At 48.9% G+C, this 18,589-nt stretch overlaps 1 protein-coding gene across 1 annotated transcript in view; it reads right to left on the bottom strand.

Moving 5' to 3' along the window:
- LOC121271227 (adhesion G protein-coupled receptor L1-like) overlaps positions 1-18,589 on the bottom strand; it is a 1,693,562-nt gene that overhangs the window by 855,773 nt on the left and 819,200 nt on the right. The gene's annotated exons all lie outside the window — the stretch shown is intronic.

Genomic DNA, 18,589 nt, shown 5'->3' with positions numbered 1-18,589 from the left:
TCTTTAGCCAGAGAGTGGTGAATCAATGGAATTCATTGTCACAGAAGGCTGTGGAGGCTAGGTCATTGAGTGTATTTAAGACCGATATAGATAGGTTCTTGATTGGTAAGGGGATAAAAGGTTATGGGGAGAAGGCGGGAGAATGGGGTTGAGAAACTTATCAGCCATGATTGAATGACTAAATGGCAGAGCAGACTCGATGGGCTGAATGGCCTAATTTTTGCTCCTATGTCTTATGGTCTTATGAAGCCCGGAGTGTGTTTCTCTGGAGCACTGATGGCTTGAGACTGTTTCTCTGGGGCACTGATGATCTGAATGTGTTTCTCTGGGCACTGATGCCCTAAGTGTGTTTCTCTGGGCACAGATGCTCTAACTGGGTTTCTCTGGGGTACTGATGCTCTGATGGTGTTTATCTGGGCACTAATGCTCTGCGTGTGTTTCTCTTGGCACTGATGCTCTGACGGCATTTCTCTGGGGCACTGATGCACTGAGAGTGGTTCTCTAGGGCACTGATGCTCTGACTGGGTTTCCCTGGCGCACTGATGATCTGAATGCGTTTCTCTGGGCACTGATGCCCTGAGAGTGTTTCTCTGGGTCAAGGATTCCCTGAGTCTGTTTTCCTGGTACACTGATGCTCTGAATGTGTTTCTCTGGGGCACTGATGATCTGAGAGTGTTTATCTGGGCACTGAAGCTCTGAATGTGTTTCTCTGGGCATTGATACCCTATGTGTGTATTTCTCCAGGGCACTGATGCCCTGAGCATTTTTTTCTGGGGCACTGATGCTCTGACTAGTTTTCTCTGGGGCATTGATGCTCTGAGTGTGTTTCTCTGGGTACTGATGTACTGAGTGTGTTTCTCTGGGGAAATTGATGATCTGAGTGTGTTTCTCTGGGGAAATTGATGATCTGAGTGTGTTTCTCTGGGCACTGATGACTGACTGGGTTTCTCTGGGGTACTGATGCTCCGAGTGTGTTTTTCTGTAGAATTGATGAAATGAGTGTGCTTCTCTAGGGCAATGATATGCTGAGTGTGTTTATCTGGGTCACTGATGCTCTGAGTGTATTTCTCTGGGGCACTGATGCTCTGAATGTGTTTCTCTGGGCACTGATGCTCTGAATGCATTTCTCTGAGGCACTGATGCCCTGAGTGCGTTTCTCTGGGGCACTGATGCATTGAATATGTTTCTCTGGGACTCTGATATTCTGAATGTGTTTCTCTGGGACTCTGATATTCTGAATGTGTTTCTCTGGGGCACTGCAGCCCTGAGTGCGTTTCTCTGGTCACTAATGCTCTGAATGCGTTCCTCCGGGGCACTGATGCCCTGAGTGTTTTTCTCAGGGGCACCGATGCTCTGACTAGTTTGCCCTGTGGCATTGATGCTGTGAGTGTGTTTCTCTGGGTACTGATGATCTGAGTGTGTTTCTCTGGGGAATTGATGACCTGAGTGTGTTTCTCTGGGGAATTGATGACCTGAGTGTGTTTCTCTGGGGCACTGATGCTCTCAGTGTGTTTCTCTGGGGCACTGATGCTCTGAACGTGTTTCTGTGGGCACTGATGCTCTGAGTGTGTTTTTCTGTGGCATTGATGTCCTGAGAATGTTTCTCTGGCTCTCTGATACTCTGAATGTGTTTCTCTGGGGTACTGAAGGTATGTATGTGCGTTTCTCTGGGGCAGTGGACTACTGAGTGTGTTTTTCTGGGACACTGATGCTCTGCGTGTGTTTCACTCGGCACTGATGCTCTGACTGGGTTTCTCTGGGGCACTGATGCTCTGACTGTGTTTCTCTGGGACACTGATTCTCTGAGGATGTTTCTGTGGGGCACTGATGCTATGAGTGTGTTTCTCTGGGTACTGATGCCCTGAGTGTGTTTCTCTGAAGAATTGATGACCTAAATGTGTTTCTCTGGGGCACTGATAGCCTGAGTGTGTTAATCTGGGGCACTGATGGTCTCAGTGTGTTTCTCTGGTGCACTGATACCTTGAGTGTGTTTATCTGCATCACTGATGCTCTCAGTGTGTTTCTCTAGGTCTCTGATGCTCTGAGTGTATTTCTCTTGGATACTGATTCTCTGATTGTGTTTCTCTGGGCTGTGATGCTCTAAATGTGTTTCTCTGGGGCACAGATGCTGTGTGAGAGTTTCTCTGGGGCACTGAATGCCTGAGTGCATTTCTCTGGGGCATTGATGTTCTGAATGTTTTTCTCTGGGGCACTGATGCCCTGACTGGGTTTCATAAGGGTTCTGATGCTCTAACTTGGTTTCTCTCGGTTACTGATGCTTTGATCGTGTTTTTCTGGGGCAGCGATGCCCTGAGTGAGTCACTCCAAAGCACTGATGACCTGAGTGTGTTTCTCTGGGGCACTGAATCACCTAGTATCTTTCTCTGGGGCAGAGATTCTCTGAGTCTGTTTCTGTCGGCACTGATGCCCTGAGTGTGTTTCTATGGACACTGATGCTCTGAATGTGTTTCTCTGTGCACTGATGCTCTGAATGTGTTTCTCTGGGCTGTGATGCACTGAATGTGTTTCTCTGGTGCACAGTTTCGCTGAGTCTGTTTCTGTCGGCACTGATGCCCTGAGTGTGTTTCTATGGGCACTGATAACCTGAGTGTGTTTCTCCGGGGCACTGATGCCCTGAATGTATTTCTCTGGGGCGCTGATGCATTGAGAATGTTTCTCTGGGGCACTGATGCTCTGACTGGGTTTCTCTAGGGCACTGATGCCCTGAGTGTGTTTCTCTGGGCACTGATATCTTGAGGGTATATCTCTGGTGCACTGAATGTGTTTCTGTGGAGCACTGAATGTCAGATGGTTTTCTCTGGGCACTGATGCTCTGAATGAGTTTCTGTGGCCACTGATGGCCTGAATGTGCTTCTCTGGGGCACTGATGCTCTGACTGGGATTCTCTGGTGCATAGATGCTCTGAATGTGTTTCTGTGGGCACTGATGCTCTGAGTGTGTTTTTCTGTGGCATTGATTTCCTGAGTATGTTTCTCTGGCTCTCTGATAGTCTGAGTGTGTTTCTCTGGGGCACTGATGCTCTGAGTGTGTTTCTCTGAGCACTGATGCTCTCTCTGACTGGGTTTCTCTGGGGCACTGATGCACTGAGGGTGTTTCTCTGGGGCATTGATGCTATGAGTGTGTTTCTCTGGGTACTGATGTACTGAGTGTGTTTCTCTGGGGAAATTGATGATCTGAGTGTGTTTCTCTGGGCACTGATGCACTGACTGGGTTTCTCTGGGGCACTGATGCTCCGAGTGTGTTTTTCTGTAGAATTGATGACCTGAGTGTGTTTCTCTAGGGCAATGATATGCTGAGTGTGTTTATCTGGGTCACTGATGCTCTGAGTGTATTTCTCTGGGGCACTGATGCTCTGAATGCAATTCTCTGAGGCACTGATGGTCTGAGGGTGTTTCTCTAGGCACTGATGGCCTGAGTGTGTTTCTCTGGGCACTGATGCCCTGTGTGATTTTTTCTGGGGTAATGAAGGTCTGAGTGTGTTTTTCTGGGGCACTGATATCTTGAGTGTGTTTCTCTGGGGCACTGATGCTCTGAATATGTTTCTGTAGAGCACTGAATCTCAGATGGTTTTCTCTTTGCACTGATGCTCTGAATGTGTTTCTCTGCGGACTAATGCTCTGAATGTGTTCCTCTGGGCACTGATGCTCTGAATGTGTTTATCTTGGCGCTGATGCTCTGAATGAAATTCTCTGGGGCACTGATGCCCTGAGTGCGTTTCTCTGGGGCACTGATGCATTGAGTATGTTTTTCTGGGACTCTGATACTCAGAATGTGTTTCTCTGGGCCTCTGATACTCTGAATGTGTTTCTCTGGGGCACTGATGCTCTGAATATGTTTCTCTGGGGCACTGATGCTCTGAATGGGTTTCTCTGGGGCACAGATTTGCTGAGTCTGTTTCTGTCGGCACTGATGCCCTGAGTGTATCTCTATGGGCACTGATAACCTGAGTGTGTTTCTCCAGGGCACTGATGCCCTGAGTGTATTTCTCTGGGGCACTGATGCAGTGCGTGTGTTTCTCAGGGATACTGATGCTCTGTCTGGGTTACCCTAGGGTGCTGATGCTCTAACTTGGTTTCTCTCAGGCACTGATGCTTCGATTGTGTTTCTCTGGGGCAACGATGCCCTGAATGAATCTATCTAAAGCACTGATGACCTGAAAGTGTTTCTCTGGGACACTGATGCACTGAGTGCATTTCTCTGGTCACTAATGCTCTGAGTGCGTTCCTCCGGGGCACTGATGCCCAGAGTGTTTTTTTCTGGGTACTGGTGATCTGAGTGTGTTTCTCTGGGGAATGGATGACCTGAGTGTGTTTATCTGGGGAATTGATTACCCGATTGAGTTCCTCTGGGGCACTGATGCTCTCAATGTGTTTCCCTGGGGCACTGATGCTCTGACTGGTTTTCACTAGGGTTCTGATGCTCTAACTTGGTTTCTCTTGGGTACTGATGCTTTGATTGGGTTTTTCTGGGGGAGTGATGCCCTGAGTGAGTCCCTCCAAAGCACTGATGACCTGAGTGTGTTTCTCTGGGGCACTGAATCACTGAGTGTCTTTCTCTGGGGCACAGATTCTCTGAGTCTGTTTCTGTCGGCACTGATGCCCTGAGTGTGTTCCTATGGGCACTGATGCTCTGAATGTGTTTCTCTGGGCACTGATACCATGAGTGTGTTTCTCTGGGACACTGATGCCCTAAGTGTTTTTTTCTTTGGCACTGATGCTCTGAATGTGTTTCTCTGGGGCAGAGTTGCTCTGAATGTGTTCCTGTGGGCAGTGATGCTCTGAAAATGTTTCTCTGGGCACTGATGCTCTGAGTGAGTTTTTCTGGGGTGTTGATGTCCTGAGTATGTTTCTCTGGGCTGTGATGCTCTAAATGTGTTTCTCTGGGGCACAGATGCTGTGTGAGAGTTTCTCTGGGGCACTGAACGCCTGAGTGCATTTCTCTGGGGCATTGATTCTTTGAATGTTTTTCTCTGGGGCACTGATGCCCTGACTGGGTTTCATAAGGGTTCTGATGCTCTAACTTGGTTTCTCTCGGGTACTGATGCCTTAATCGTGTTTTTCTGGGGCAGCGATGCCCTGATTGAGTCACTCCAAAGCATTGATGACCTGAGTGTGTTTCTCCGGGGCACTGAATCACCTAGTATCTTTCTCTGGGGCAGAGATTCTCTGAGTCTGTTTCTGTCGGCACTGATGGCCTGAGTGTGTTTCTGTGGGCACTGATGCTTTGAATGTGTTTCTCTGGGGCACTGATGGTGTGTATGTGTTTCTCTGGGGCAGTGGACCACTGAGTATGTTTCTCTGGGGCACTGAAGCCCTGTGTGTGTTTCAATGGGCACTGATGCTCTGACTGGGTTTCTCAGGGGCACTGATGTATGGAGTGTGTTTCTCTGGGGCACTGAATCACCTAGTATCTTTCTCTGGGGCAGAGATTCTCTGAGTCTGTTTCTGTCGGCACTGATGGCCTGAGTGTGTTTCTGTGTGCACTGATGCTTTGAATGTGTTTCTCTGGGGCACTGATGGTGTGTATGTGTTTCTCTGGGGCAGTGGACCACTGAGTATGTTTCTCTGGGGCACTGAAGCCCTGTGTGTGTTTTACTGGGCACTGATGCTCTGACTGGGTTTCTCAGGGGCACTGATGTATGGAGTGTGTTGCTCTGGGGCACTGATGCTCTGAATGTTTTCCTCTGGGCACTGATGCTCTGACTGGGTTTCTCTGGGGCACTGATGCTCTGACTGTGTTTCTCTGGGGCACTGATTCTCTGAGAATGTTTCTGTGGGGCACTGATGCTATGAGTGTGTTTCTCTGGGTACCGATGCCCTGAGTGTGTTTCTCTGAGGAATTGATGACCTAAATGTGTTTCTCTGGGGCACTGATAGCCTGAGTGTGTTTATCTGGGGCACTGATGGTCTCAGTGTGTTTCTCTGGGGCACTGATACCTTGAGTGTGTTTATCTGCATCACTGATGCTCTCAGTGTGTTTCTCTAGGTCACTGATGCTCTGAGTGTATTTCTCTTGGATACTGATGCTCTGAGTGTGTTTCTCTGGGCTGTGATGCTCTAAATGTGTTTCTCTGGGTCACAGATGCTGTGTGAGAATTTCTCTGGGGCACTGAATGCCTGAGTGCATTTCTCTGGGGCATTGAGGCTCTGAATGTTTTTCTCTGGGGCACTGATGCCCTGACTGGGTTTCATAAGGGCTCTGATGCTCTAACTTGGTTTCTCTCAGGTACTGATGCCTTGATCGTGTTTATCTGGGGCAGCGATGCCCTGAGTGAGTCACTCCAAAGCACTGATGACCTGAGTGTGTTTCTCTGGGGCACTGAATCACCTAGTATCCTTCTCTGGGGCAGAGATTCTCAGTCTGTTTCTGTCAGCACTGATGCCCTGAATGTGTTTCTATGGACACTGATGCCCTGAATGTGTTTCTCTGTGCACTGATGCTCTGAATGTGTTTCTCTGGGCTGTGATGCACTGAATGTGTTTCTCTGGTGCACAGATTCGCTGAGTCTGTTTCTGTCGGCACTGATGCCCTGAGTGTGTTTCTATGGGCACTGATAACCTGAGTGTGTTTCTCCGGGGCACTGATGCCCTGAATGTCTTTCTCTGGGGCGCTGATGCATTGAGAATGTTTCTCTGGGGCACTGATGCTCTGACTGGGTTTCTGTAGGACACTGATGCCCTGAGTGTGTTTCTCTAGGGCACTGATGCCATGAGTGTGTTTCTCTGGGCACTGATATCTTGAGTGAATATCTCTGGTGCACTGAATGTGTTTCTGTGGAGCACTGAATGTCAGATGGTTTTCTCTGGGCACTGATGCTCTGAATGGGTTTCTGTGGCCACTGATGGCCTGAATGTGCTTCTCTGGGGCACTGATGCTCTGACTGGAATTCTCTGGCGCACAGATGTTCTGAATGTGTTTCTCTGAGCACTGATGCTCTCTCTGACTGGGTTTCTCTGGGGCACTGATGCACTGAGGGTGTTTCTCTGGGGCATTGATGCTATGAGTGTGTTTCTCTGGGTACTGATGTACTGAGTGTGTTTCTCTGGGGAAATTGATGATCTGAGTGTGTTTCTCTGGGCACTGATGACTGACTGGGTTTCTCTGGGGTACTGATGCTCCGAGTGTGTTTTTCTGTAGAATTGATGACCTGAGTGTGTTTCTCTAGGGCAATGATATGCTGAGTGTGTTTATCTGGGTCACTGATGCTCTGAGTGTATTTCTCTGGGGCACTGATGCTCTGAATGAGTTTCTCTGGGCACTGATGCTCTGAATGCAATTCTCTGAGGCACTGATGGCCTGAGTGTGTTTCTCTGGGCACTGATGACTTTGTGATTTTTTCTGGGGTAATGAAGGTCTGAGTGTGTTTTTCTGGGGCGCTGATATCTTGAGTGTGTTTCTCTGGGGCACTGATGCTCTGAATGTGTTTCTGTAGAGCACTGAATCTCAGATGGTTTTCTCTTTGCACTGATGCTCTGAATGTGTTTCTCTGCGGACTAATGGTCTGAATGTGTTCCTCTGGGCACTGATGCTCTGAATGTGTTTCTCTGGGCGCTGATGCTCTGAATGAAATTCTCTGGGGCACTGATGCCCTGAGTGCGTTTCTCTGGGGCACTGATGCATTGAGTATGTTTCTCTGGGACTCTGATACTCAGAATGTGTTTCACTGGGACTCTGATACTCTGAATGTGTTTCTCTGGGGCACTGATGCTCTGAATATGTTTCTCTGGGGCACTGATGCTCTGAATGGGTTTCTCTGGGGCACAGATTTGCTGAGTCTGTTTCTGTCGGCACTGATGCCCTGAGTGTGTCTCTATGGACACTGATAACCTGAGTGTGTTTCTCCAGGGCACTGATGCCCTGAGTGTATTTCTCTGGGGCACTGATGCAGTGCGTGTGTTTCTCAGGGATACTGATGCTCTGTCTGGGTTACCCTAGGGTGCTGATGCTCTAACTTGGTTTCTCTCAGGCACTGATGCTTCGATTGTGTTTCTCTGGGGCAACGATGCCCTGAATGAATCTATCCAAAGCACTGATGACCTGAAAGTGTTTCTCTGGGACACTGATGCACTGAGTGCATTTCTCTGGTCACTAATGCTCTGAGTGCGTTCCTCCGGGGCACTGATGACCTGAGTGTTTTTTTCTGGGTACTGGTGATCTGAGTGTGTTTCTCTGGGGAATGGATGACCTGAGTGTGTTTATCTGGGGAATTGATTACCCGATTGAGTTCCTCTGGGGCACTGATGCTCTCAATGTGTTTCCCTGGGGCACTGATGCTCTGACTGGTTTTCACTAGGGTTCTGATGCTCTAACTTGGTTTCTCTCGGGTACTGATGCTTTGATTGGGTTTTTCTGGGGGAGTGATGCCCTGAGTGAGTCCCTCCAAAGCACTGATGACCTGAGTGTGTTTCTCTGGGGCACTGAATCACTGAGTGTCTTTCTCTGGGGCACAGATTCTCTGAGTCTGTTTCTGTCGGCACTGATGCCCTGAGTGTGTTCCTATGGGCACTGATGCTCTGAATGTGTTTCTCTGGGCACTGATACCATGAGTGTGTTTCTCTGGGACACTGATGCCCTAAGTGTTTTTTTCTTTGGCACTGATGCTCTGAATGTGTTTCTCTGGGGCAGAGTTGCTCTGAATGTGTTCCTGTGGGCAGTGATGCTCTGAAAATGTTTCTCTGGGCACTGATGCTCTGAGTGTGTTTTTCTGGGGTGTTGATGTCCTGAGTATGTTTCTCTGGGCTGTGATGCTCTAAATGTGTTTCTCTGGGGCACAGATGCTGTGTGAGAGGTTCTCTGGGGCACTGAACGCCTGAGTGCATTTCTCTGGGGCATTGATTCTTTGAATGTTTTTCTCTGGGGCATTGATGCCCTGACTGGGTTTCATAAGGGTTCTGATGCTCTAACTTGGTTTCTCTCGGGTACTGATGCCTTAATCGTGTTTTTCAGGTGCAGCGATGCCCTGAGTGAGTTACTCCAAAGCATTGATGACCTGAGTGTGTTTCTCTGGGGCACTGAATCACCTAGTATCTTTCTCTGGGGCAGAGATTCTCTGAGTCTGTTTCTGTCGGCACTGATGCCCTGAGTGTGTTTCTGTGGGCACTGATGCTTTGAATGTGTTTCTCTGGGGCACTGATGGTGTGTATGTGTTTCTCTGGGGCAGTGGACCACTGTGTATGTTTCTCTGGGGCACTGAAGCCCTGTGTGTTACAATGGGCACTGATGCTCTGACTGGGTTTCTCAGGGGCACTGATGTATGGAGTGTGTTTCTCTGGGGCACTGAATCACCTAGTATCTTTCTCTGGGGCAGAGATTCTCTGAGTCTGTTTCTGTCGGCACTGATGGCCTGAGTGTGTTTCTGTGGGCACTGATGCTTTGAATGTGTTTCTCTGGGGCACTGATGGTGTGTATGTGTTTCTCTGGGGCAGTGGACCACTGAGTATGTTTCTCTGGGGCACTGAAGCCCTGTGTGTGTTTTACTGGGCACTGATGCTCTGACTGGGTTTCTCAGGGGCACTGATGTATGGAGTGTGTTGCTCTGGGGCACTGATGCTCTGAATGTTTTCCTCTGGGCACTGATGCTCTGACTGGGTTTCTCTGGGGCACTGATGCTCTGACTGTGTTTCTCTGGGGCACTGATTCTCTGAGGATGTTTCTGTGGGGCACTGATGCTATGAGTGTGTTTCTCTTGGATACTGATGCTCTGAGTGTGTTTCTCTGGGCTGTGATGCTCTAAATGTGTTTCTCTGGGTCACAGATGCTGTGTGAGAATTTCTCTGGGGCACTGAATGCCTGAGTGCATTTCTCTGGGGCATTGAGGCTCTGAATGTTTTTCTCTGGGGCACTGATGCCCTGACTGGGTTTCATAAGGGCTCTGATGCTCTAACTTGGTTTCTCTCAGTTACTGATGCCTTGATCGTGTTTATCTGGGGCAGCGATGCCCTGAGTGAGTCACTCCAAAGCACTGATGACCTGAGTGTGTTTCTCTGGGGCACTGAATCACCTAGTATCCTTCTCTGGGGCAGAGATTCTCAGTCTGTTTCTGTCGGCACTGATGCCCTGAATGTGTTTCTATGGACACTGATGCCCTGAATGTGTTTCTCTGTGCACTGATGCTCTGAATGTGTTTCTCTGGGCTGTGATGCACTGAATGTGTTTCTCTGGTGCACAGTTTCGCTGAGTCTGTTTCTGTCGGCACTGATGCCCTGAGTGTGTTTCTATGGGCACTGATAACCTGAGTGTGTTTCTCCGGGGCACTGATGCCCTGAATGTATTTCTCTGGGGCGCTGATGCATTGAGAATGTTTCTCTGGGGCACTGATGCTCTGACTGGGTTTCTGTAGGACACTGATGCCCTGAGTGTGTTTCTCTAGGGCACTGATGCCATGAGTGTGTTTCTCTGGGCACTGATATCTTGAGTGAATATCTCTGGTGCACTGAATGTGTTTCTGTGGAGCACTGAATGTCAGATGGTTTTCTCTGGGCACTGATGCTCTGAATGGGTTTCTGTGGCCACTGATGGCCTGAATGTGCTTCTCTGGGGCACTGATGCTCTGACTGGAATTCTCTGGCGCACAGATGTTCTGAATGTGTTTCTCTGAGCACTGATGCTCTCTCTGACTGGGTTTCTCTGGGGCACTGATGCACTGAGGGTGTTTCTCTGGGGCATTGATGCTATGAGTGTGTTTCTCTGGGTACTGATGTACTGAGTGTGTTTCTCTGGGGAAATTGATGATCTGAGTGTGTTTCTCTGGGCACTGATGACTGACTGGGTTTCTCTGGGGTACTGATGCTCCGAGTGTGTTTTTCTGTAGAATTGATGACCTGAGTGTGTTTCTCTAGGGCAATGATATGCTGAGTGTGTTTATCTGGGTCACTGATGCTCTGAGTGTATTTCTCTGGGGCACTGATGCTCTGAATGAGTTTCTCTGGGCACTGATGCTCTGAATGCAATTCTCTGAGGCACTGATGGCCTGAGTGTGTTTCTCTGGGCACTGATGACTTTGTGATTTTTTCTGGGGTAATGAAGGTCTGAGTGTGTTTTTCTGGGGCGCTGATATCTTGAGTGTGTTTCTCTGGGGCACTGATGCTCTGAATGTGTTTCTGTAGAGCACTGAATCTCAGATGGTTTTCTCTTTGCACTGATGCTCTGAATGTGTTTCTCTGCGGACTAATGCTCTGAATGTGTTCCTCTGGGCACTGATGCTCTGAATGTGTTTCTCTGGGCACTGATGCTCTGAATGAAATTCTCTGGGGCACTGATGCCCTGAGTGCGTTTCTCTGGGGCACTGATGCATTGAGTATGTTTCTCTGGGACTCTGATACTCAGAATGTGTTTCACTGGGACTCTGATACTCTGAATGTGTTTCTCTGGGGCACTGATGCTCTGAATATGTTTCTCTGGGGCACTGATGCTCTGAATGGGTTTCTCTGGGGCACAGATTTGCTGAGTCTGTTTCTGTCGGCACTGATGCCCTGAGTGTGTCTCTATGGACACTGATAACCTGAGTGTGTTTCTCCAGGGCACTGATGCCCTGAGTGTATTTCTCTGGGGCACTGATGCAGTGCGTGTGTTTCTCAGGGATACTGATGCTCTGTCTGGGTTACCCTAGGGTGCTGATGCTCTAACTTGGTTTCTCTCAGGCACTGATGCTTCGATTGTGTTTCTCTGGGGCAACGATGCCCTGAATGAATCTATCCAAAGCACTGATGACCTGAAAGTGTTTCTCTGGGACACTGATGCACTGAGTGCATTTCTCTGGTCACTAATGCTCTGAGTGCGTTCCTCCGGGGCACTGATGACCTGAGTGTTTTTTTCTGGGTACTGGTGATCTGAGTGTGTTTCTCTGGGGAATGGATGACCTGAGTGTGTTTATCTGGGGAATTGATTACCCGATTGAGTTCCTCTGGGGCACTGATGCTCTCAATGTGTTTCCCTGGGGCACTGATGCTCTGACTGGTTTTCACTAGGGTTCTGATGCTCTAACTTGGTTTCTCTCGGGTACTGATGCTTTGATTGGGTTTTTCTGGGGGAGTGATGCCCTGAGTGAGTCCCTCCAAAGCACTGATGACCTGAGTGTGTTTCTCTGGGGCACTGAATCACTGAGTGTCTTTCTCTGGGGCACAGATTCTCTGAGTCTGTTTCTGTCGGCACTGATGCCCTGAGTGTGTTCCTATGGGCACTGATGCTCTGAATGTGTTTCTCTGGGCACTGATACCATGAGTGTGTTTCTCTGGGACACTGATGCCCTAAGTGTTTTTTTCTTTGGCACTGATGCTCTGAATGTGTTTCTCTGGGGCAGAGTTGCTCTGAATGTGTTCCTGTGGGCAGTGATGCTCTGAAAATGTTTCTCTGGGCACTGATGCTCTGAGTGAGTTTTTCTGGGGTGTTGATGTCCTGAGTATGTTTCTCTGGGCTGTGATGCTCTAAATGTGTTTCTCTGGGGCACAGATGCTGTGTGAGAGTTTCTCTGGGGCACTGAACGCCTGAGTGCATTTCTCTGGGGCATTGATTCTTTGAATGTTTTTCTCTGGGGCACTGATGCCCTGACTGGGTTTCATAAGGGTTCTGATGCTCTAACTTGGTTTCTCTCGGGTACTGATGCCTTAATCGTGTTTTTCAGGTGCAGCGATGCCCTGAGTGAGTTACTCCAAAGCATTGATGACCTGAGTGTGTTTCTCTGGGGCACTGAATCACCTAGTATCTTTCTCTGGGGCAGAGATTCTCTGAGTCTGTTTCTGTCGGCACTGATGGCCTGAGTGTGTTTCTGTGGGCACTGATGCTTTGAATGTGTTTCTCTGGGGCACTGATGGTGTGTATGTGTTTCTCTGGGGCAGTGGACCACTGTGTATGTTTCTCTGGGGCACTGAAGCCCTGTGTGTTACAATGGGCACTGATGCTCTGACTGGGTTTCTCAGGGGCACTGATGTATGGAGTGTGTTTCTCTGGGGCACTGAATCACCTAGTATGTTTCTCTGGGGCAGAGATTCTCTGAGTCTGTTTCTGTCGGCACTGATGGCCTGAGTGTGTTTCTGTGGGCACTGATGCTTTGAATGTGTTTCTCTGGGGCACTGATGGTGTGTATGTGTTTCTCTGGGGCAGTGGACCACTGAGTATGTTTCTCTGGGGCACTGAAGCCCTGTGTGTGTTTTACTGGGCACTGATGCTCTGACTGGGTTTCTCAGGGGCACTGATGTATGGAGTGTGTTGCTCTGGGGCACTGATGCTCTGAATGTTTTCCTCTGGGCACTGATGCTCTGACTGGGTTTCTCTGGGGCACTGATGCTCTGACTGTGTTTCTCTGGGGCACTGATTCTCTGAGGATGTTTCTGTGGGGCACTGATGCTATGAGTGTGTTTCTCTTGGATACTGATGCTCTGAGTGTGTTTCTCTGGGCTGTGATGCTCTAAATGTGTTTCTCTGGGTCACAGATGCTGTGTGAGAATTTCTCTGGGGCACTGAATGCCTGAGTGCATTTCTCTGGGGCATTGAGGCTCTGAATGTTTTTCTCTGGGGCACTGATGCCCTGACTGGGTTTCATAAGGGCTCTGATGCTCTAACTTGGTTTCTCTCAGTTACTGATGCCTTGATCGTGTTTATCTGGGGCAGCGATGCCCTGAGTGAGTCACTCCAAAGCACTGATGACCTGAGTGTGTTTCTCTGGGGCACTGAATCACCTAGTATCCTTCTCTGGGGCAGAGATTCTCAGTCTGTTTCTGTCGGCACTGATGCCCTGAATGTGTTTCTATGGACACTGATGCCCTGAATGTGTTTCTCTGTGCACTGATGCTCTGAATGTTTTTCTCTGGGCTGTGATGAACTGAATGTGTTTCTCTGGTGCACAGATTCGCTGAGTCTGTTTCTGTCGGCACTGATGCCCTGAGTGTGTTTCTATGGGCACTGATAACCTGAGTGTGTTTCTCCGGGGCACTGATGCCCTGAATGTCTTTCTCTGGGGCGCTGATGCATTGAGAATGTTTCTCTGGGGCACTGATGCTCTGACTGGGTTTCTGTAGGACACTGATGCCCTGAGTGTGTTTCTCTAGGGCACTGATGCCATGAGTGTGTTTCTCTGGGCACTGATATCTTGAGTGAATATCTCTGGTGCACTGAATGTGTTTCTGTGGAGCACTGAATGTCAGATGGTTTTCTCTGGGCACTGATGCTCTGAATGGGTTTCTGTGGCCACTGATGGCCTGAATGTGCTTCTCTGGGGCACTGATGCTCTGACTGGAATTCTCTGGCGCACAGATGTTCTGAATGTGTTTCTCTGAGCACTGATGCTCTCTCTGACTGGGTTTCTCTGGGGCACTGATGCACTGAGGGTGTTTCTCTGGGGCATTGATGCTATGAGTGTGTTTCTCTGGGTACTGATGTACTGAGTGTGTTTCTCTGGGGAAATTGATGATCTGAGTGTGTTTCTCTGGGCACTGATGACTGACTGGGTTTCTCTGGGGTACTGATGCTCCGAGTGTGTTTTTCTGTAGAATTGATGACCTGAGTGTGTTTCTCTAGGGCAATGATATGCTGAGTGTGTTTATCTGGGTCACTGATGCTCTGAGTGTATTTCTCTGGGGCACTGATGCTCTGAATGAGTTTCTCTGGGCACTGATGCTCTGAATGCAATTCTCTGAGGCACTGATGGCCTGAGTGTGTTTCTCTGGGCACTGATGACTTTGTGATTTTTTCTGGGGTAATGAAGGTCTGAGTGTGTTTTTCTGGGGCGCTGATATCTTGAGTGTGTTTCTCTGGGGCACTGATGCTCTGAATGTGTTTCTGTAGAGCACTGAATCTCAGATGGTTTTCTCTTTGCACTGATGCTCTGAATGTGTTTCTCTGCGGACTAATGCTCTGAATGTGTTCCTCTGGGCACTGATGCTCTGAATGTGTTTCTCTGGGCACTGATGCTCTGAATGAAATTCTCTGGGGCACTGATGCCCTGAGTGCGTTTCTCTGGGGCACTGATGCATTGAGTATGTTTCTCTGGGACTCTGATACTCAGAATGTGTTTCACTGGGACTCTGATACTCTGAATGTGTTTCTCTGGGGCACTGATGCTCTGAATATGTTTCTCTGGGGCACTGATGCTCTGAATGGGTTTCTCTGGGGCACAGATTTGCTGAGTCTGTTTCTGTCGGCACTGATGCCCTGAGTGTGTCTCTATGGACACTGATAACCTGAGTGTGTTTCTCCAGGGCACTGATGCCCTGAGTGTATTTCTCTGGGGCACTGATGCAGTGCGTGTGTTTCTCAGGGATACTGATGCTCTGTCTGGGTTACCCTAGGGTGCTGATGCTCTAACTTGGTTTCTCTCAGGCACTGATGCTTCGATTGTGTTTCTCTGGGGCAACGATGCCCTGAATGAATCTATCCAAAGCACTGATGACCTGAAAGTGTTTCTCTGGGACACTGATGCACTGAGTGCATTTCTCTGGTCACTAATGCTCTGAGTGCGTTCCTCCGGGGCACTGATGACCTGAGTGTTTTTTTCTGGGTACTGGTGATCTGAGTGTGTTTCTCTGGGGAATGGATGACCTGAGTGTGTTTATCTGGGGAATTGATTACCCGATTGAGTTCCTCTGGGGCACTGATGCTCTCAATGTGTTTCCCTGGGGCACTGATGCTCTGACTGGTTTTCACTAGGGTTCTGATGCTCTAACTTGGTTTCTCTCGGGTACTGATGCTTTGATTGGGTTTTTCTGGGGGAGTGATGCCCTGAGTGAGTCCCTCCAAAGCACTGATGACCTGAGTGTGTTTCTCTGGGGCACTGAATCACTGAGTGTCTTTCTCTGGGGCACAGATTCTCTGAGTCTGTTTCTGTCGGCACTGATGCCCTGAGTGTGTTCCTATGGGCACTGATGCTCTGAATGTGTTTCTCTGGGCACTGATACCATGAGTGTGTTTCTCTGGGACACTGATGCCCTAAGTGTTTTTTTCTTTGGCACTGATGCTCTGAATGTGTTTCTCTGGGGCAGAGTTGCTCTGAATGTGTTCCTGTGGGCAGTGATGCTCTGAAAATGTTTCTCTGGGCACTGATGCTCTGAGTGTGTTTTTCTGGGGTGTTGATGTCCTGAGTATGTTTCTCTGGGCTGTGATGCTCTAAATGTGTTTCTCTGGGGCACAGATGCTGTGTGAGAGTTTCTCTGGGGCACTGAACGCCTGAGTGCATTTCTCTGGGGCATTGATTCTTTGAATGTTTTTCTCTGGGGCATTGATGCCCTGACTGGGTTTCATAAGGGTTCTGATGCTCTAACTTGGTTTCTCTCGGGTACTGATGCCTTAATCGTGTTTTTCAGGTGCAGCGATGCCCTGAGTGAGTTACTCCAAAGCATTGATGACCTGAGTGTGTTTCTCTGGGGCACTGAATCACCTAGTATCTTTCTCTGGGGCAGAGATTCTCTGAGTCTGTTTCTGTCGGCACTGATGGCCCTGAGTGTGTTTCTGTGGGCACTGATGCTTTGAATGTGTTTCTCTGGGGCACTGATGGTGTGTATGTGTTTCTCTGGGGCAGTGGACCACTGTGTATGTTTCTCTGGGGCACTGAAGCCCTGTGTGTTACAATGGGCACTGATGCTCTGACTGGGTTTCTCAGGGGCACTGATGTATGGAGTGTGTTTCTCTGGGGCACTGAATCACCTAGTATCTTTCTCTGGGGCAGAGATTCTCTGAGTCTGTTTCTGTCGGCACTGATGGCCTGAGTGTGTTTCTGTGGGCACTGATGCTTTGAATGTGTTTCTCTGGGGCACTGATGGTGTGTATGTGTTTCTCTGGGGCAGTGGACCACTGAGTATGTTTCTCTGGGGCACTGAAGCCCTGTGTGTGTTTTACTGGGCACTGATGCTCTGACTGGGTTTCTCAGGGGCACTGATGTATGGAGTGTGTTGCTCTGGGGCACTGATGCTCTGAATGTTTTCCTCTGGGCACTGATGCTCTGACTGGGTTTCTCTGGGGCACTGATGCTCTGACTGTGTTTCTCTGGGGCACTGATTCTCTGAGGATGTTTCTGTGGGGCACTGATGCTATGAGTGTGTTTCTCTTGGATACTGATGCTCTGAGTGTGTTTCTCTGGGCTGTGATGCTCTAAATGTGTTTCTCTGGGTCACAGATGCTGTGTGAGAATTTCTCTGGGGCACTGAATGCCTGAGTGCATTTCTCTGGGGCATTGAGGCTCTGAATGTTTTTCTCTGGGGCACTGATGCCCTGACTGGGTTTCATAAGGGCTCTGATGCTCTAACTTGGTTTCTCTCAGTTACTGATGCCTTGATCGTGTTTATCTGGGGCAGCGATGCCCTGAGTGAGTCACTCCAAAGCACTGATGACCTGAGTGTGTTTCTCTGGGGCACTGAATCACCTAGTATCCTTCTCTGGGGCAGAGATTCTCAGTCTGTTTCTGTCGGCACTGATGCCCTGAATGTGTTTCTATGGACACTGATGCCCTGAATGTGTTTCTCTGTGCACTGATGCTCTGAATGTTTTTCTCTGGGCTGTGATGCACTGAATGTGTTTCTCTGGTGCACAGATTCGCTGAGTCTGTTTCTGTCGGCACTGATGCCCTGAGTGTGTTTCTATGGGCACTGATAACCTGAGTGTGTTTCTCCGGGGCACTGATGCCCTGAATGTCTTTCTCTGGGGCGCTGATGCATTGAGAATGTTTCTCTGGGGCACTGATGCTCTGACTGGGTTTCTGTAGGACACTGATGCCCTGAGTGTGTTTCTCTAGGGCACTGATGCCATGAGTGTGTTTCTCTGGGCACTGATATCTTGAGTGAATATCTCTGGTGCACTGAATGTGTTTCTGTGGAGCACTGAATGTCAGATGGTTTTCTCTGGGCACTGATGCTCTGAATGGGTTTCTGTGGCCACTGATGGCCTGAATGTGCTTCTCTGGGGCACTGATGCTCTGACTGGAATTCTCTGGCGCACAGATGTTCTGAATGTGTTTCTCTGAGCACTGATGCTCTCTCTGACTGGGTTTCTCTGGGGCACTGATGCACTGAGGGTGTTTCTCTGGGGCATTGATGCTATGAGTGTGTTTCTCTGGGTACTGATGTACTGAGTGTGTTTCTCTGGGGAAATTGATGATCTGAGTGTGTTTCTCTGGGCACTGATGACTGACTGGGTTTCTCTGGGGTACTGATGCTCCGAGTGTGTTTTTCTGTAGAATTGATGACCTGAGTGTGTTTCTCTAGGGCAATGATATGCTGAGTGTGTTTATCTGGGTCACTGATGCTCTGAGTGTATTTCTCTGGGGCACTGATGCTCTGAATGAGTTTCTCTGGGCACTGATGCTCTGAATGCAATTCTCTGAGGCACTGATGGCCTGAGTGTGTTTCTCTGGGCACTGATGACTTTGTGATTTTTTCTGGGGTAATGAAGGTCTGAGTGTGTTTTTCTGGGGCGCTGATATCTTGAGTGTGTTTCTCTGGGGCACTGATGCTCTGAATGTGTTTCTGTAGAGCACTGAATCTCAGATGGTTTTCTCTTTGCACTGATGCTCTGAATGTGTTTCTCTGCGGACTAATGCTCTGAATGTGTTCCTCTGGGCACTGATGCTCTGAATGTGTTTCTCTGG

The sequence above is a fragment of the Carcharodon carcharias genome, chromosome 30 (assembly GCF_017639515.1).
Source record: "Carcharodon carcharias isolate sCarCar2 chromosome 30, sCarCar2.pri, whole genome shotgun sequence".
NCBI classification, from domain to species: domain Eukaryota; kingdom Metazoa; phylum Chordata; class Chondrichthyes; order Lamniformes; family Lamnidae; genus Carcharodon; species Carcharodon carcharias.
Note: the sequence above shows the minus strand (reverse complement) of the source record. Positions and strands in the feature narration are given on the sequence as shown.